Raw genomic sequence first — 20,937 nt, 5'->3', positions numbered from 1 at the left:
CTAGAGTCCGCATAGAAGATGCCTATTAGGCTAAACTCCACTGAGGGCAGAAGCAGCCATGCTGCCAGAATAATCAAAAGGGCTAGATTATTAAGTAATAAACATGTATGAGACCATTCATTCTAATTAGAACTTGGAACGTAGCATGCGTGCTCTTACTTTGTTAGCAGATGAATGGAAATGCTTTGAGTTTTCTGCTTTATGAAGAGTACACAAAGCCTGAATGATAATTGGCCTATTATATTAGATAAATGGCTAGAATTTAAACTAGAGGGAGGCAATCCATGTTCAATATAATTTGATTTGATAGTTGGAGAGAAGATGAGGCAATGCTATCCTTCAGACTGAAATTCAGTAGCACCCTTCCCCCTCACCCCCAGTTCATAAAAGTCATTCTGCTTCCTAGAGAAAGGTTTCCCAAGAATCTGACTCCAAAGTCTTATTTGTCAAAGGTGTTCTCTGTTAGCTGGGGTTATAAAATTCCATGACAAGTAGTAGCCAGCACATGTCTCAGAATCAGAACAATTCATTAAATGAGGTCTTTTAGAAATAACTTGCTTATTCAAAAAATGAAGAAAAAAGAAACTGATAAGTTTCCACAAGGAAAACCCAGATACCGATAATAATGTTATCTCTGTAAGCATCACTTTAGAGTTCACAAACTCCTAGGTTTAGAGCTGGTGAGGATCATAGGGACCAACAAGTCTAAGCCTTCTATTTTTTTCTGAGCAGCAAACTGAGGCTTAGAAGGGGTGAAGCAACTTCCTCAGAGTCACACTAACTATTAAAGATTTGTAGTATTTAAATCAACATCTCCTTGAATTCAATTTTATTTCTTTATCCACTATATCATACCTTCTCTCACTTTCAGCTCACAAAGAATTTTTATATCCTTTATCTTATTTGTTCTTCATCACCTTTTAAAACGTCTTCTTATCCCCATCATTCACCTGAAGTTGCCCAAATAAATCACAAAGATGAAACTAGAACCCTTGGATCTGATGTTTGCTTCTATACCATATACTCAAAAGCGCACATCATCAAGCCTGACCTCCCTTTCCTATAGGAAATGATCCTAAGGAAATAATAAATGGAAATTCCTTAAAAAAGAAGCAAAAAACAATGTCCCTAGAATACCCACTGCTGGTTGAGGCTCACTTGGTATGCCAGTAAGCATAGCTTTCCTATGAGGTAAAGGGATCTTTGTCCTGCACCAACAGCTACCAGGGCCATAACTTGATTTGTACAATACTATAGTCAGTGAGATGGTAATCGATGCCTGGAGACTCTGACAATCCATGGGAGCTTGGAAGGAAAGAGAGTTAAGAAGAGAGTCAGAGGAAAGGAAGGGGAGTCAATGAATGTAGATGGCTTTGCCTCAGAGATTAGCTATGAAAGAGAGAAAAGATATGGGATGCCAGAATACCATTATCATTCAATGTGCCAGGCATTGTGCTAAACACCAGGGATACAAAAAAAGGGCAAAAAAAAAATCACTAGGAGCTCATAATCTAATAGGGGAGACAATTTGTGAACAACTATGTTCAAACAGGATATATACATGATAAATTAGAGATAATAATAGAGAGAAGACACTAATATTGAGGGAGGGGTTGAGAAAGATATCTTATGGAAGGTATAATTTTATTTGGTATTTGAAGGAAGCCAGGGAAGCCAGAAGGCAGAGGTAAGAAGGGAGAGCATTCCAGGCATCAGTGATATATCTTGTACAAACAAAAATATACACAATAAAATAATCAACATAAAGAAAGTATTAGAATCAAGAGGAATTGGGAAACTCTTCCTGTAGAAGATATGATTTTAGTTGGAATTTGAAGAAAGCTCAGAAAGTAAAGATTTGGAGATAAAGAAGGAGAAATTCTAGGTATATGGGGGGGGGGGGAATGTCCAGTCTGGAAATGGAATATCTTGTGAAATGAAGAATAAGGAAGCCAGTGTCACCGGATCACAAGAAATGCCAGAGTATAAAGAATAAGACCAGAAAGGAATGGGGGTAGAACTATATGAAGGAATTTGAAAAACAAAGAGATTTTTCACTGAGTTGGACATATCAGCATCATGGTGTTCACCTTGCTGACAATTCCTAATTTCCCTCATGAACTTAAAAATTACATTAATACAATGCCAGCATGAAAGGATGGATGAATTTAATGAATAGAAAAGCTTTTATTAAAAGTTTACTATATACCAAATACTAAACCCTAGAGATAAAAGCAATAATAGTCCCTTCATTCAAGGAACTCATGTTGAAATAGTGGATAACAATATATTTAGTTGAATAATGGTCCTCATTGGCACCCAGCCAATCATTGCATGAGCTATAGAGAGATCTTTTGCCAGGATCCTTCATTTAAAAAGTTTTTAATAAATTGTCACTTGGGATCTACTATCCAGCACCATAGGATACTCTCATCAGGAGTTTTTAATCTGGGATCCATGGAACAACTTCCACACTTTTCTTGCAAGTTCATAGACAGACAGTTCAAGGCCTATGAACTTAAATTGGGAAAACAATTACATCTTTACTTTTTGCTACACTCTAGTTAAAATTCAGAATTTCCTGAAATTATGAATTTTTCAATGCCACCTTATTCTAAGAAAGAGTCAATAAATTTTACCAGATTGCCAAAAGTATTCATGACACGCAAAAAGAGTTAAGAATCGCTGGTTGATGGCTTCAAATCTCCCTGTTATTGGTACAAGAGCTTGTATAAGCCCAGTGAGAAAGCAGCCAGAGATGTTTGTTTGCTGAGTCATGACTCATGGCCTTTTGTAGCAGAGGCTATCTCCAAACTCAAACCCATTTGGCATTTCCCAATGCCAATCCTTTGGAGGTTAGTTTTTCACACTTCAATTTCACATTCCTTTCCTCAATGAATGCACTACTCTCTTGTCCATGTAACCCACAATTATTTTTTTTAATGCTCAATACTTTTTTATTCAGATCTCTATATATGTATAAATATAAAAACATAAGTTAACTATGAATATTTATTTATTTATTTATTTATTAAACATTATTTTATTTGGTCATTTCCAAACATTATTCATTGGAAACAAAGATCATTTTCTTTTCTTCCCCCCCCCCCCCACCTCTCCTATAGCCGACGCGCGATTCCACTGGGCTTCACATGTGTTCTTGGTTCGAACCCATTTCTGTGTTGTTAGTATTTGCATTAGAGTGTTCATTTAGAGTCTCTCCTCAGTCATATCCCCTTCCCCCCTGTAGTCAAGCAGTTGCTTTTCCTCGGTGTTTTTACTCTGACAGTTTATCTTCTGCTTGTGGATAGTGTTTTTTAGATCCCTGCAGATTGTTCAGGGACATTGCATTGTCCCTAGTGGAGAAGTCCATTACCTTCGATTGTACCACAATGTATCAGTCTCTGTGTACAATGTTTTCCTGGTTCTGCTCCTCTCGCTCTGCATCACTTCCTGGAGGTTGTTCCAGTCTCCATGGAATTCCTCCACTTTATTATTCCTTTTAGCACAAGAGTATTCCATCACCAACATATACCACAATTTGTTCAGCCAGTCCCCAATTGAAGGTCATTCCCTCATTTTCCAATGTTTGGCCACCACAAAGAGCGCAGCTATGAATATTCTTGTACAAGTCTTTTCCCTTATTATCTCTTTGGGGTACAAACCCAGCAGTGCTATGGCTGGATCAAAGGATCAAAGACATTCTTTTATCGCCCTTTGGGCATAGTTCCAAATTGCCCTCCAGAATGGTTGGATCAGTTCACAACTCCACCAGCAATGAATTAGTGTCCCCACTTTGGCACATCCCCTCCAGCATTCATTACTTTCCATAGCTGTCATGTTGGCCAATCTGCTAGGTGTGAGGTGATACCTCAGAGTTGTTTTGATTTGCATCTCTCTGATTATAAGAGATTTAGAACACTTTTTCATGTGCTTATTAATAGTTTTGATTTCTTTATCTGAGAACTGCCTATCCATGTCCCTTGCCCATTTATCAATTGGAGAATGGCTTGATTTTTTGTATAATTGATTTAGCTCTTTGTAAATTTGAGTAATTAAACCTTTGTCAGAGGTTTTTATGAAGATTGCTTCCCAATTTGTTGCTTTCCTTCTGATTTTAGTTACATTGGTTTTGTTTGTACAAAACCTTTTTAATTTGATGTATTCCAAATTATTTATTTTGCATTTTGTGACTCTTTCTAAGTCTTGCTTGGTTTTAAATTCTTTCCCTTCCCAAATGTCTGACATGTATACTATTCTGTGTTTACCTAATTTTCTTATAGTTTCCTTCTTTATGTTCAAGTCATTCACCCATTTTGAATTTATCTTGGTGTAGGGTGTGAGGTGTTGATCTAAACCTAATCTTTCCTACACTGTCCTCCAATTTTCCCAACAGTTTTTATGAAATAGTGGATTTTTGTCCCAAAAGCTGGGATCTTTGGGTTTGTCGTATACTGTCCTGCTGAGGTCACTTACCCCGAATCTATTCCACTGATCCTCCTTTCTGTCTCTTAGCCAGTACCAAATTGTTTTGATGACCGCTGCTTTATAATATAGTCTGAGATCTGGGACTGCAAGGCCCCCTTACTTTGTTTTTTTTTTTCATTGTTTCCCTGGATGTCCTTGATCCTTTGTTCTTCCAAATGAACTTTGTTATGGTTTTTTCTAAATCAGTAAAAAAATTTTTTGGAAGTTCCATGGGTATGGCACTAAATAGATAGATGAGTTTGGGTAGGATGGTCATTTTTATTATATTAGCTTGTCCTACCCATGAGCAGTTAATGTTTTTCCAATTGTTCAAGTCTAATTTTAGTTGAGTGGAAAGTGTTTTGTAGTTGTGTTCATATAGATCCTGTGTTTGTCTCGGGAGATAGATTCCCAAGTATTTTATTTTGTCTAAGGTGATTTTGAATGGGATTTCTCTTTCTAGTTCTTGCTGCTGAGCTGTGTTGGAAATATATAGAAATGCTGATGACTTATGTGGGTTTATTTTGTATCCTGCAACTTTGCTAAAGTTGTTGATTATTTCAATTAGCTTTTTGGTTGAATCTCTAGGATTCTTTAAGTAGACCATCATGTCATCTGCAAAGAGCGATAATTTGGTCTCCTCCTTGCCTATTTTAATGCCTTCAATTTCTTTTTCTTCTCTAATTGCTACTGCTAGTGTTTCTAGTACAATGTCAAATAATAGAGGTGATAATGGGCATCCTTGTTTCACTCCTGATCTTATTGGGAATGCATCTAGTTTATCCCCATTGCAGATGATATTAGTTGATGGTTTTAGATATATACTGTTTATTATTTTTAGGAACGACCCTTCTATTCCTATGCTTTCTAGTGTTTTTAATAGGAATGGGTGTTTTATTTTATGTAATCCACAATTATAATGAAAAATGGCATAGCCCTTATTCACTAGCTTCACTCCATTAATATTACTGTTGAAGTTTATTGCCTTACTCCTGCATCCATTCATTTCTCTAGAAGGTGAGATTCTGATCACCATTTCATTTCTCAGAAGACTTCTCTTTTGGGTTTTGATTCTGGGTGACCTGGGATGAATTCTCATTTTACTTAAGTGATCTCTACAAGGGAAGTGTCTTGGAATCCATCGAAACTAGTTTATCATGTGGCAGACCTCCCCCCTCTGCCCTCTGAACTCTCCTTTAGGTAGCTCCTTGTGTGCCACACTCATCATATAAACCCCACTCTCTTTGCCATCCAAGTATGCTCAGCTCAGTAATGTTCTTAAAGCAGCCCTTGACTCTCATGTAGTAGCTTGACATCATCCCTGCCCCGTGTCCCAGCACCGCTCCTTCCTTGGGGACCTCTTCTTGCCCTGCAGCACAAGTTTAGGGGGCTTCTCAATCTCTTGATAAGAAGCATAGACAAAGCTGGCAGTCAGCAAGAATTTAAGCATTTACTATGTACCAGGCACTGGGCTGAGTGTCAGGACCAAAAAGGAAGGTACATACTCTGCCATTGCTCCAAAGGATAATGGGGGGTAGATATATAAACAATTATTCATATTCAAGATACCTATAGTGTAAACGGGAGCTAATTTCAAGAGGAAAGAGTTTACACATAGACATGCTGCCTCATCTCTGCTTTGTCAAATGGTCTACACAGCCCTGGCAATAATTCTAATCACAGTATGGCGTAAAGTATGGCGCATATGGGCAACTTGCTGGAATGCTTACTGGTGACCAGTCTGAGATCGATTCATACCTGTTATTCCAATGGGATGACCTTAGAATGTGATATTTTCTTGATGCCTATGAGATTGAATGCAAGCACTCCGAGACTTTCCATTTACCTCATTGATTTCTCTGTATCAATCCCCTGACAGGGCTCCCTTGCTTCCACGGCCCCTGCTGTTGTCTAGGGCTCCAAAGTTCCTTCTCAGAGGATATGCACAGTTACTCTGGAATAGGGAATTTTGAGTATTTGCCTTGGCAGGCATAGAGGCTGATGGCCATCTCCAGCTGCCACCCTGAGACAGGTTTTATCTTCCCTCTTAAAAGACTTCTCATTTAATCTCCAGGTCATCCACTTCCCCACAGGAAAGTTTCAAGCCTTCTTGCTAGGTCCTTATCCTACATACAGGGTTTAGTAACTAATTTCCAGACATCCACTCCAACCTTTATCTCTTTGGGGATGCTGGAGTGTTCCACTCTATTAGGCATTTGGCAGAGCACAGTCATTTTTTTTGTCCTCATTTTTTGAGCACTTTAACCAGACCCCTACAGTTCCACAGACTGGGCATACTCTGGGAAGTCCATTCAGAGTCTTCAACGTGGCATTCAGGAGATACTTTTCAAATTAGTGGTCCTGTGGTTCCAGTTTCAGGAGTGTGCAGGAACTTTTCAATGATTGTCTAGCCATTCAGCTATTTTAACTCAGTCTCAATCACAATGAAACTCAAGGACGCAACAGTGATTAAAAACAAAAATTCTGCCTTATCAGATATGATCCCCTCCGTATCTTTACACATCATAGGGCTAGAGGTCATAGGACCATAAATTTAGATCAAGGAGGGACTTTTATGGGCCTGAGAGCCCAACCCCTAACTGAGACATAAAGAGATAAAGTGACAGTTACTAATTGTTTAAAGTGGGTTTTAAACCGAGGTCTTACTGACCCCAGGTTCAGCCCTATCCATTACTCCACATGCCTCTCTTTAAGGCAAAACATTTTCCAGGCTCATATCTCTCTAAACTCTCCTCTACCCAACTACCAAATTGTTGTTCTTCTTTAAAATAATATTTTAGGTATCAAGTGATAACATTTATACAACTCAGTGGAATTGCTTATCAGCTCTGAGAGGTGGGAGGGAAGAAGGGAGGGAAAGAAAATAAATCATGTAAACGTGGAAAAATATTTTTTAAAAAATAAACTTGAAATTAAATAATAATAATAATATTTTCCCTCAGTTGTATGTAAAAAACAATTTTAACCTTTAAAAAAATGTTTGAACCAAATTCCAAATTGCTATTCTTAAGCCACATGGCTATTACTTCTCTGTTCAAGATGTAGTGGCTCCCTACTCCTTCTAAGTGAAAATGTCTTTTAATGTATTTATATCTCTTCACAGTATGGCTCTATCTTCTCTTTCCAGACTTATTTCCCACCACTCTCATTCATAATCTCAATAATCCAGTCAATCTGGACTAATTACTTTCTTGTGTACATGGTATTCCATAGTCCACCTCCCATCATGCCTTTGTATATCTTGTACCCCATTCCTGGACATCCCTCCCTCCCTTCACATTTGCTTCCTAGAATATTTATCTCCATTTAAGTTTTACTTCTAATGCTACCTCCTATGTGAGCCCATTCCTCCTTTCTCTGGTTATTAGCAATTCTTCCTTCTCTGGAAATTATAAGAAGGTCATGGGGGCCTGGCTACTGGGAGCCATATTTTCAGAGCTTGTGTTGGGTACTCTATGCTTTCAGCACATGCTGAAGAAACTGATGAACCTGTTCAAAAATCTTTGGTTGTGCCTATCGTATATGAAATAAGGTTCAAATTCCTTTGTTGGGCATTCAAAGCTCTTCAGATCTTTATATCCTTAGCTCATATTACTCATTTCCATGAACTTTTCACTAGTCCTACCTCTCTCTCTTTCCCAGGAAAAGGCCCTGTAATTTTCTGCTTTTGATTCCCTGTGTTCCCTGTTCTTAATGTCTTCAATGTTCTCCTTACCTTCTTTGCTTATTTAATTCTAACCTATCCTTCAAAGTAATCTTTTCCATAAAGCCTTCTCTGATCTTACTGGTTGTTAATGATCTTCCTCCTTGGACTTCACGGGCCATGCATCCAGTGCTCTTAGGGTGCATTTCTCCCCATATTTATCAGTGTTTGGGTCTCATTTCTCCAACTCCCACTTTGCTATAAACTTCATAGGGAGAGGAACTGTGCCTCATTTAAATGCTGCACTTCCCCTAGCACCAGGTACAATAAAGGTTTAACAAAAGTTATTTGTTCTTAAATGCAGATGCTCTATAATTTCTTCATTGTTCTTGTACGTGTTTTTCAATTAAACACCACTTAGAGTATCTGATCTTTTTGCTGTAGGCCTTTTCCCCCTTTTTGTTCCATTTAAACTGCCCATCTATTTCTTCTTATTTTCATTACATGATTAGTCAACCCTTTTTATGGGTCATATATGTTCTCAGTAATACCATTTATGTCTCTTCTTGCCTGTGTCATCATTAGTAACATGCTGTAGTCTATTTAAACTCACTATGTATTGTCCCATTGACCTTTGGGATATTTGTAAAGTTCATTCTTCTCAAATCATACTGATCCAAGATTTGCATCCATAGAACAGCACATATAATTGAGCTGGCCACAGAAACTCAACCCATGCCATGGCATTTTTAGAAATTTATGAGTATGCCAGAGACTGAAAAAAAAAAAGGTTAGAACATGTCAATTATTCTCTGAGGTTAATAGCTCATCCATGTGAGGAAACTTAGTTTTCATCCAATTGAGTAAATTGCCTCTTTCAAGAAACTTCATGGGAGCCCACTCTTCTGGAAGAGTTTAAAGTACCCTATATACAACAATTTATTCTCAGCATTTCTTTTACTTTGACCTACTATCAAAATATGAATAACCAGTTGGAGATGCAAATGATGCAATACCAAGCAATTCATTTAATAGTGATATAGGCAAGGTTTCCAGATCAAATTATTTCTATTCTAAATACAGAAATTAGTCATGAGTCAGATTCTCCAGCCATACCCATGATCAGTTGGAGAGTGACTCTCAAGACAGTTCATTGATTATTTGAGGCAGCTGGGATACACTTTTTCTTTTTAATTGCTATAGCCCAATAAAAAGAACAAAAGACTGGAAGAGCTAAGAATAAGGGATGGCGTTGAAGAGAGGAACACTTGGGCTAGGAAATGGATTTCATTCTAGCAATTAGAAGAACTCACCATAGCAACTCTTCCAAATATTTTCATCCTTCCTCAAACCTCTCATAGCTCCTCCAACTCCTATTATCCCCTCCTCTGAGAACCTTGCCTAGTATTTTACAGAAGAAAAATAGAGACCACTCTTCAAGAACTCCCTCTTTCCCCCTTTTCCTTATTTCACATTACTGAAATGACTTCTACCACTATCTCCTTCAACTCTATGTCATATGATTAGGTATCTTTCCTTGTCAAATCCTCTACATTCACAAGTGGTCCCATTCCAACCTATCTCCTCCATCAGATTGACCCATGTATTAGTCCCACTCTTTCACTTGCCTTCAAATTCTTTCTATCTACTGACTGCTGACTTTTTGCCTACAAATATGCTCTTCTCTCCTCTATCTTCAAAAAATTCTCAATGATCCATTCATCACAGATAACTATCATCCAATAATTTTTTTCCCTTTCATGGTTAAACTCTTTGAGAAAAACATCTACAATTAATGCCTTCACTTCCTTTTCACTCATTCTACTCTTAATTCTTTACAGTCTGCTCTTAATTCTTTACAGTCAGGGTCATGAACACCTAATTAAATTGAAATTGTTTATCTCCAGCATTACCAATGATCTTTTAACTGCCAAATTCAGTGGTGTTTTATCAACCCTCATTCTTCTAGATCTCTCTGTAGCCTTTGACACCCTTAATAACTTTCTACTCCTTGATACTATATTATCTCTAGATTTTGGAGATACTACTCTTTCCTGATTCTCTTCCAACCTATCTGGTCACTCCTTTTCTGAATATTCATCCAGGTCATATCTGCTAACTCTGAGTGATGAAAAAGACTTTCTCCTGGACTATCTTTTCTTCTCCTTCCATACTTATTCATTTGGTGCTTCATCAGAGCTCAAGTATTCAATTATCATCTCTGTGTTGATGATTCTGAAATACACTTAACCCTACCTTTGTGCTGACTTCCAGCTTTGCATCAGCAACTGCCTATTGGGTATCTCAAACAGGATATCTTCTAGATACCCTAAAACTGAACTCATTATCTTTTTCTTCAAAGCATTCTCCCTTCCAAACTCCATCATACCATCAAGGACACTAGCATCTTTTTAGTCCTCCAAACTCAAAACCCATGTGTTATCTTTAACTTCTTACTATCTCTCATCCCTTTCCCAATCCAATCTGTTGCCAAGATCTGTTGGTTTCACCTTTTTTAATATCTCATGAATATGCCCCTTTTCTCCTCCAATAGTGTTATCACACTGGTGCATACCCTCATCTTCTCATAGCTGGACTACTACAATAGTCCACTGGTTGGTCCAGTCCAACTATGTAAAAGATTCATGACCAAAAAATCTGGTCAAAATAATAAATGAAAAATATCTGCTAAAATGCAACACACCCACCATGGCTGGAGGACCCACACCAAAGGTTTCATAGATATCTAAGTGACTGAAAGAAGTTAGACAAAAAACAACTTTCTCACGTGGTTTTTTTATTTAATGAAAGAACTCAAGAATCCTAGGGGACTGAATGACAGATAAGGTAACATGATAAAGTGGAAAGAAATCTGACCTGGGTATCAAAGAATCTGGTTCAAGTCTCAGATCTGCCACTTACCACTTACTTGTGTGACCTTGAGGAAAAAATATTCTGCCTCTTGTCATCTCCTTGTCTCTACCTTTAAAACGATAGAGTTGGACCAAAGGACCTGAAACTTTTAAATCTTTAAACTCCATGGAAGGTCAAAAATGGCAGATTTATTAGAACAGGATAGTCATGCAGTTTGACAATGGATAGACAATAGTTCCTCATTGAATCCCTCAAATGGTTTACTGAAGAGACAGAAAACTTGAGGGGACACTTTATTGGGATGAAAATGGAAATAGAAAACAGGATTACTGATTCTGACATCCAGTGAAAGTGGGCTCACCTTGCAACCAGCAACTGAGGATTCAGATATGAGATAATATTGCAAACCAGCTTATAGTAACACTTTAGAATTCAATCACACCCTTTTTAGTCCAAGTACATCAGCTTCTAGAACCAGATAGCATTGCTGGATATTGACATGCAAAGAACTGAGTTTAATTCTTGACTCTGCCCATTAAACAACTACATGATCATGGGAAGGCACTTCATTTTCCTGAACACCAGGTTTCCTCCTTTGTAAGTTAAAGAAAACACTTATCTCTTCTATAAGAAAAAATTATTGTGACTAGTAAAGACTATGTAAACATGAGTTTTACTATCACGTCTCCTGGGTAGGGACTGGGATACCTTTAAAAGTAGCATGGACTCATTCAGCAATGGCTCACCAAATTAATACTTAAGGCCAACTCTAATGGCCTAAAAAAATCTATACAATTTCCCAACACACCCAACTCACAACCAGCAAGTTACATTGAAATAGGGAGAAGCTGACTCACTACGTTTATCAGAAAATTGTATTTCCCTTTAGCCAAATTAACCATCTCTCATCGCTGGAAAGGATACAAGGAGAAGGAAATGGAACAAAAAAAAAAGTCCCTCCTTGCAAATATTCAGGGAGCAGTCCAAAGAGATATGCTTCCTTCTTGTCAAAGATATGAATTTCCAATTCCTGCCTCTTCGTCTCATGCAGCTTTAATTCTTTGGTATAAAGATCAGTACACCTATTTTCCCCTCAGGCAAGCTGACAGGTGATATGATTCCCATATATGAAACTTTTCAATGATCGACTGCTTGCACTTATTCTTCAGAACTTCATTGACGGAAATGTTTGTTTAATAATCATTGTACAGTTGGAAAGAGCAATGATGAAGGATTTTTTTTTCCACTCTCTCATACATAGCGTTTCAGTTGTCCTCATACATAAAAATATGAGTGTGTCTACAAGTGAAACAAAAATAGAATAAAAATACTTAAAGTGAAAATTGTTTGTATCATTAAGCAGAGGATCAAAGAATCCTAGCATTAAACCTTGAGAGGGATGGTAGGGATCAGACAGCCTTACACTCTCCTTTAAAGATGGGGAGTCTCAGGCTCAGGGGTAAGTGACCTGGCCGAGATCACAGAGTCAGTCAATGTCAGAGACAGAATTTGGACCCTTCCTGACTCCCAGTTCAGCATTTCCCTCCACCAGGTTATACCACATAAATGTATTTACAGGAGAGGCAACTGGAAAGGTTGACTCTGTAGTTAGAGGACCTCAGTTCCAAACTTGGCTCTGACACTGTCTCTGTGACCTTGAGTAATTCATACACCCTGGATCTTAATTTCTGTATCTGTAAAATGAGGGGGTTGAATTAGATGTCCTTTGAGGTCCCTTCCAGCTAGAGTTCTATAATCTGCGGTCCTGTGATCCCTTTATCTTTCCCTAAGAGAAATTGGTAATGATTGTCCGCCTCCTACAATTCACTGAGAGTCAGGGAAGAGTTACAAGAAGAAATCATTGAGATACCTTCCTCCCAACTAACAAATTTGAAAGGGGAAAATGTACTTTTATTATATCTGTTCAACTTTCGGTAACTACCTGCCGGTCCTTCTAAAGAAGAAATACCAGTCCATTCTTTAGGTCACCTCAATAGCCACTTTTATCAATTTTGACTTTTTCCAGGCTCTAATCCTTCACCAGAAAACACCCTGCCCTTTCTTTGTTCTCTTTAGATGTAATTTGTGTTTTCCTTCTGCTCAAATAGGGTTAAATCAGTTGACTAGTAAAATGCTGTGCTGCCTGAGTCGAGTGCTAAGAAACATGCTCGCCCACATTGGAGGCCAAGGACCTCTAATTTAGAACTTAAATGGAGATACTAAATGAAGAGAGGTCTGTTCTGGCTTCAGGGCAATCAAAAATCAAAGCTGTAGCTCTCTTGACAGTTCTTAATTTGAAACCTGAATGTTTCTCCATGATTTATCTGTTCCCAATCTTCAGTGTCCTGATCTTATTTGGCAAAATAATTGCACTTGTTTACATAATCAAGAATTCGCTCTTTGCTACAATTAAACATTTACACACTCTTTGTAATTTCTGCTGTGCAGTTCCTCAGAACTGTGGAATCTCAGGCTGGCCCCATGTGTGTCCTTATGGGTTAACTAACATGTCGGATTTACAAATATGCCACTTTATTTGGCTTTAGTCTACATAGTCATTAAAACAATTAATAAATAAATTAGAGAGGCAATAATCCTAGTCAGAACCTTCAGGATAGGAGATGCACCCAGGTCTTTAGGGATGATGAAAAGGTAGCACTTTAGAAACTGGGTAGAAAGATAGGATAGGAGCTCTGAGCTGACTCCACTAAAACCTCTCCACTCCATTTTCACTTGGCACAGTTTATGAACATTCAGGGATGTCAAGCTAACTTAGGAGAATTTATCTTTAAAAATTACTTCATTAAACATTTATGAGATGCAGTTTGGCTAATGTTTCTCTGAAACTTTGAGCACAATAGATTAGAAACAACTTTTAAAAAAAATTTATTATCAGACTACATCCCCACCTAATGACGGCAGCCGATAGGAAGGCAGAGTGATGGTGTTTTCTTTCTTGGACCAAAATAACATAAGTGACACTTAATCTCAGATAAAGATTTCTGGTTTCCTTAAAAAATTGCTTTTCCTGTGTAAGTGAGTATCAGGCGAACTCTCTGCAAACTAGTGGACTTTATATTCATATAGTTTGTAAATTGTCAGAGTGAATTAAGGATAAATCTTTTTGAATTGCCTCTTTGGGGTTGAAATTCCAACAGCATATATTCAGGGGTTCTCTCTGGATAGATATATATTTGCAATCCACTTCTCCTATTTATCCTTGTTTGGAAACAGAACAAAATGACCCCACAGTTAACATTCTTTCCCATTTGGTCCCTGGGTGAGTGCAAAGATGCAGAGCAATGTTTTGAGATGGACTGGCCCACCGAAGGGTCATTTGAGGTAGCTCTTCAGTTTTGTTTGGAGGTACATCCACACAACTAGTCTTTTTCCTACGGGCAATAGTACCAGACTCCGTGACCCTGCTTCAGCACTTTTTGATACCATCATGATCAGAAGATAGTGAAATAGTAGCAGGAAAAGGCAAAATGGCAAAGGAGAAAGTACTGAATTTGGTGTCAAAAATTTGAATTCTTCTGGACAATCTTTTACAATCAAATTGAGACCAATATTTTCAGTTAATTTACACATGCCATCCAGTTGTTGGGTCAGTGCTAGTTAACATAGGTTTCCTAAGAGGACATCCTGCACTGCTTCCAGTCTACTGCACTGTCTTCAGGAGCTCCTCTTCCTAATGTTGTTATTCTTTAAGGTTCCTTCTTTTCTTGGCCCTCTCTTCTCTCTGTACCTTCTTTCCCTTGATAGTCCTGCATAGACCTGTTGGCCTTCTGGCACAGTTCCAGCATCCATACCAAAATGAAAGGATAAATTATCAAATATAAGTCACAGAAGTTCAGAGTTAAGGACAACAATAGTAGATCAACTCATACCTGAAAAAAGAATTCTGTCCATGATATACCCAAGTGATCATCCAATATTTGCTCAATAACTGCCAATGAGACAAGATTTACCACCCCTGGAGGCACCCCATTTCACTTTTCCATAACTCTCATTGTTAAGAGTTTTTTGTTAGTTTCCATGAAACCTAAATTTGCCTCATTGCAACTTCCATTAATTGGTCCTGGTTCTGTCTTTGGGATCAAGCAGAATAAGTCTAATTCTTTTCCCATAAGACAACACTTTAAATGATTGAAGAAAGCTATCCCTGAGCCCCTCCATTTCGTAAAGAAAAACAATTTCTGAACATCCCCTGTTCCTTCAAATAATCCTCAGAGTGCATGAGCTGAGGCTCTTTACCATCCTGGTTGCTCTCCCTTGAATGTTCTCTATTAAGTATGGTCTTGCTAAAATGTGGTACCCAGAAATGAATATAGTATCCCAGATATAGTCTGAACAGAGCAGAACCTAGTAAGATCATCCCCTCCCTGTTCTCAGAAGATATGCCTCTCATAGTGAAATTCGAAATCACATTAGTTTGGGAGAGCCTTGGAGGGGAAGGGTGCTATATCACAGTATTTACCCCTCTTGAGTTTTTAGTTCACTAAATCCCCCATATTTTTTTTAAGAAAAATTACTAACTAACTTGCTCCTCAAATTGTGTTTTTATATACTTGGTCTTTTTGAACCTAAAAATAAGAATTTACATTTATCCCCACAAATCTCATCTTCATTGATCCAGACCACAAATCAAGGTCTTTTGGATCCTGACTCTGTCTTCCAGGGTATTAGCTCTCCCCCAGCTTTATGTTATCCTACCTGCAAGTAGGATAAGGACAGGACTGCCTTTATATGAGTAACTGATAACAATGCTCATCTCTAGTGAATCTTCGCAATTAATATGGAACACTGACCCCAGATGGAACTGGGTCGTTATAATTGTCAGTATAGAGTCATAGGTTTGACCTTGGGTGAAACAATTGGTCACGTAGAAATTCTGTAGGCTAATTGTCCAGATAAAATAACCTAGATTTGAGTCTGATCGGTTTCTCATGGGGACATGGTGTGTCTGTGAAGATAACACCGGCCCTCAGACTTAAAATTGGGGGGGAGTTCTTTGCAAGTTACTTCTACTTTAGTAAATTGAACACAATTCCCTCAAATTGTTGCTGGAATGTGTGTTCTTCGGTTATATAACAGAAATTATTGACTTCAGGCAGCCCTGGACTTAGTACATCTTAGACAAATTAGTGGTGTCTTTGCCTAATAGCTTTACTTTCTTTAATCAGTAAGTTCTTATATGGATTTTAAAAAATATGTACACTTAATTACACAAGCCCAGTTTTATTGGAAAGAACAATTCCAGAAATGTAGCCTCTGTCTCCAAGTGTTTGAGAATTTAACGTCTTAGACAGCTCAAATGAAAAAGCTCATGCTATCTGATTCATCCTTTAGCGTCAGAGTAGCTTTAAGAACTTGTCAAATTTAACATTAATAACAAGTCAGCCAGCCTTTTACCTATAGAAAATGTCAAAAATCTCTCAAGCTTCACATCTCTCACAGAGTGATGCAGGCTTGGCCTTTTAAAGATGAATCTTCTTTTCAGGTCACTAAAGGATTAAATCCTGTATTATTTTCTGAATTTTTATTTTTATTTTATTTTATTTTATTTTTTTACAGTGATAGATTGTGAATGCAGAAGTCATTTATGCAGCTCAACCTATCTTTTATGTAGCTGGGCTATTTAAATTATTCTAATGAAAATGTTTGTTGGTTTTTCTCACAAGGCTGTGGAAATATCTTTGGTTATCCTGATAACATTTTAAAGATGGTTTTTGACAAAATAATACGTTGAGAAGGGCATCTCTGTGCTGCCTTCATCCTAGATCCTCGACTCATCTCCAGATGAAGGTACTTCTTGGACTCCAGATGAAGGCAGTTATTCATTAGCAAGTCTGAATATGAATATTGTTTGAGCCATCAACTGCCAGAAGCCCTTAATGACACGTTCAGCCAGGGGACAGTCTAATTCGAGAGGCACGAAGCCTCCCCCCCAATATCCCATCAGCACTCCGCTGTTGTCACGGCACCTTCTGAGAGCTGTGCTCTTTGGGATCACTCCTAGTTGTACATGACAGTCTTCAAATAGCTGGATCAGAATGGTCTATGTCACCTGCCAGGAGGAGTGTTATTACTACTGACTCCTGGGCTTGATAGCAGACACTGAGTGCCCTTAAATTAATTCACCTTTAGACAAATTTCATAGTGTTTAATGGGATGTACAATGCCACGCTTTGCATTTCAGAAGTGGCCTAGAAAATTCTTTGGGGGATTCTGAAATTCTCTATTCCTGTGACCTCAGAAAGAGCGCTGGGCTGTGAGGTGAGCCCCGGTGGGAGGACCCAGCCTGACCCCAGCAAGCTCTGCGCTTCTTCCTCCCTAACATCTCTTGCGTGTGTATCCTTCCCTCCCCAATACAGCTCCCGTTCTGTTTCCTATCCTCTTTAACTAATTATCCAAGTCCTCTCCACCAAACGCGTTGCCAAGCATAGAGTAGGTGTTTAGCGAGTTCTGGCTTGATTATTCGCTAATTCCTTGAGAAGGCTGATGTAAAATTGCAGGAAAAACTATTTCCCCAAATGACGAGGCATCCTAACTGCCACATCGGTGGAATGATGTTGTTAACCCAGCTTTGTTGGCCTTGAGATCTGTCCTTATGCCAATAACATCTACAGCTCGGTAAAGTTTATACAGCATTTCCCGGGCAACAGCTGTCACGTAGAGAGGGCAAGTCTTACTGGCTTGTTTATTTTCTAGATGATGGTACTTAGATTTAGGGAAATTAAATGACTTACGCATATTCACTTAGTCAACAAGCATTTATTAGTAGCTTGCTATGTGCAGGCACCAAGAATGCAAAAATTTAAAAAGAAATGAAAACAGTTCCTGACCTCAAGGAGCTTACCTTCTTTGGATGGAAATGGATTCAAAGGAACTACTTAGTAATTGGGGAGAATGACTGTTAACTACTAGGTGATTCAGGAAAGGTGTCAGTTAGGAGTGGGTACTGGAGCTCAGCCTTCATAAAAGCTAGGAATTCTAAGACAGAGAAGGGAAGAGGAAGTGCATTTCAGGCATTGGCACAGCTTAAGCAATATTTTCATTTAATTACAGCGATCCTCACAACAAAAGTCCTTTTAATCACCTGGGCAACGGTTCATGGAACACTGAATGTAAAAGTGAGTAACATTAGAGAGTCATAGAAATTCAAAGGACAAGAGATTTAGTGTTAGAAGGAACCACAGAGATCACCTAGTCCAACTCCCATTTTATAGATGAGGAGACTAAGGGAATGGTCCAAAGTCACATCAGGAGCAAATTCCAAGATTGTTTCTCTTTGAGGTGCCCCAATCATGAGTTTTAAAAGAATGTCACAATACCAACGGTTTCCATTTGTAAAGTGCTTTCTATTATCTTAATTTGACTCTCACCATAAGCCTGAGAGATGGGTATTCCCATTATACAGATGATAAAACTGAGGCTCAATTTGAATGGCTTGATCATGGTCATGCAGCTACTAAGTGTTGACTATGGGATGCAATCCTAAGCCTCTCATGAATCCAAGTCCAAAGCATTTTCCACCATGTCATTGTTTCTCTCTCTCTAATAACTCTTATCTTCCATCTTAGAATCAGTACTGTCTATTGGTTCTAAAGTAGAAGTGCAGTAAGGGCTGAGCAATGGGGGTTAAGTGACTGGTCCAGGATCACACAACTAGGAAGCATCTGAGTCCAGATTTTATCTATGTCCTCCCGACTCAAGGCCTGGCTCTCTATCCCCTGAGCCATCTAGCTGGCTCACATTATATCTCTATTAATGCTCCAAATGAGCTGCCTTGAAATTCTGCTAATAAAATTAATAAACAGATGGCATTTCTTTAAGCAAATAAATTAATAACTCAGTTAACACTTTTCAACTAGAAAAACTACAGAAGATAACATAAAAGAGAGGAGACGAGCAATTATCAAGTGAATATGAAAATAAGCTTGGCTAAAGGGTACACTGATAAATGTTCAACAGACTTCTTCCTAAAAAAAAAAAAAAAGTACACAGGACACACTTTTAAATTTAATCTGCATTATTAACATTTTCTCCATTACTTTCTTAAGCCTAGACAGTCAACAAAACAATGCATCAAGCCCTGATTGGTAATTTGCTGATTTCTGAGGTATAAATGCTCTCACTGAAAGTTTAACAGTGAACTCCCACAAGCTAGTAACAAGCTGGCTCTAGTGTTCTCCTGGCCTGGAGACAGAATGCATATAGAATGTCTATTTTGCAGGATTTCGGAGAGGCTATCACCAGAGCACTGGACACTGCCTGATGAATTTGTGGTCACAGTGAGTGATGAAAATCCTCTACTAGTTACAGAAAGATTTAGATCTGCATAGGTTAGAAGAATAATTTCCTACTGAAATGATTTCATGTTGGTAAATTCTTTAACATACCATAGAGTTTGGCTGAGTGTCCATGGTTTTGATCAGAGATTTTCTAGTTTGAGCAATATAGGGAAGGTTATAGTCAAGAAATCCCTTTGCAAATAGCATTATAGGTTCATAGCTTTAGAGTTATAGAAAGTGTCTTACAGGTCATTTAGGAAAATCCCCTAATTTTTACAGTTAAAGAAAATTACCTAAAGATGGTAAGAGGCTAATGGTAAATAGTAACACAGTAAGTGACCTGTCCAAGGCGAAACAGCTCTCTATCCCAAATCCAGGTCCAAATCCAATGGACCATTTTGTCTACAGGGTTCAGAATGATGATCTGAACCATACCAATATTAAAAGCCTGAGAAATGGACATTGAGAAGAAAGAGTCAAATGTAGCATCTAAAAGGGAAGAAAAGAATCACAAAGTTCTAGGTGGGATGAGGGACAAACCCCACTCTGCCCACTACCCCCTTCTAAACTGGTAGATTCACCTCATCCTTTACTGAGGAAATAGAAACCATTATAATATGTTGCTTCTACTTTTTTTTTTCATCTTGAGAACCTTAGATGTTCTCCTCCCCTCTTTTCTTCTTTATTCATTTCTCTGATAGTGATTTAGAATTTCTTACCAAGGCCAATCATTATCCTTGGGCTTTTGATACCATTTTCCTGTTTTCCCTGCATGATTTTTTCCATGATTATACCCAATCCTCCTGAATTTCAGTCTTTCATTTACTTGTTCCGTCTCTGCTTCCTTTAAATAAGCCCAATGTTCCTAGTCTTAAAAATTCCCCACTATGACAACCGTTCTTGTTTGTACAAGCTACTATCCAGATATATGACTCTTCTCTTTCTCAGCCATATGGCCACAAAATGTTGTCTTTATTCCTTGCTTCCATTTCTCATTCACTTCTTTGTAATCTGCCTTATGATCTCATCATTTGAAACTGCTTTCTCTAAAGTTATTGACAATCTCTTAATTGTCAAATCTGATGACCTTTTCTCAGTATTCACCCTTCTTTCCCTGTCTGCATTTGAAATGGCAGCATTTGAAATATCGACCACCCTCTCCTCCTGGCTCCTCTCTCTTCTCTGAGTTTTCATAATGTATTCTCTGGTGATTCTTCTACCTATCTGACCACTTTTTCTCTGTCTCCTTTATTGACCCATCATCTCTACCACATTCCCTAAGTGTGAATATTCACCAAGGAGTTCTCCTTTACTCTCTTTTCAGTCTCTTACTAGGTGACCTCATCAGTTCCCATTATTTAAAAGTATCATCTTTAGACAAATTGCTCATAGCTCTATATATTAAGCTTGAGTCTTTCTCCCAAGACCTAGATAAGGGTGCAGATACACAGATACATAAAAATATGGAGTGAATGAACATCTATTTAAACTCTGACTATATATATCACTGTCTTTTGGACATTTCGAACATAGCGTCCCTCCTAGGCACACAAAACTACACAGCCCAACTCATTATCTTTCCTCCTAAACCAACTTTTCATTCAAACTTGGCATTCTTTTTTTTTAAGTTTTCTT

The 20,937-nt window shown here is 38.2% G+C and overlaps 1 long non-coding RNA gene across 1 annotated transcript in view; it reads left to right on the top strand.

Annotated features, from left to right (window-relative positions):
• The first annotated feature begins 16,836 nt into the window (after positions 1-16,836).
• The window catches only part of LOC103100002 (uncharacterized), a 33,500-nt gene continuing 29,399 nt past the window's right edge, over positions 16,837-20,937 (top strand). Inside the window, exons 1-2 of the long non-coding RNA XR_008913173.1 lie at positions 16,837-17,355; positions 18,077-18,141. This is a non-coding gene — a long non-coding RNA (uncharacterized LOC103100002). The remainder of the gene's footprint in view (positions 17,356-18,076; positions 18,142-20,937) is intronic.

Source organism: Monodelphis domestica, chromosome 6 (assembly GCF_027887165.1).
Source record: "Monodelphis domestica isolate mMonDom1 chromosome 6, mMonDom1.pri, whole genome shotgun sequence".
Classification (NCBI taxonomy): domain Eukaryota; kingdom Metazoa; phylum Chordata; class Mammalia; order Didelphimorphia; family Didelphidae; genus Monodelphis; species Monodelphis domestica.
The sequence above is the reverse complement of the archived record's forward strand: the minus strand, read 5'-3'. Positions and strand labels throughout refer to the sequence as shown.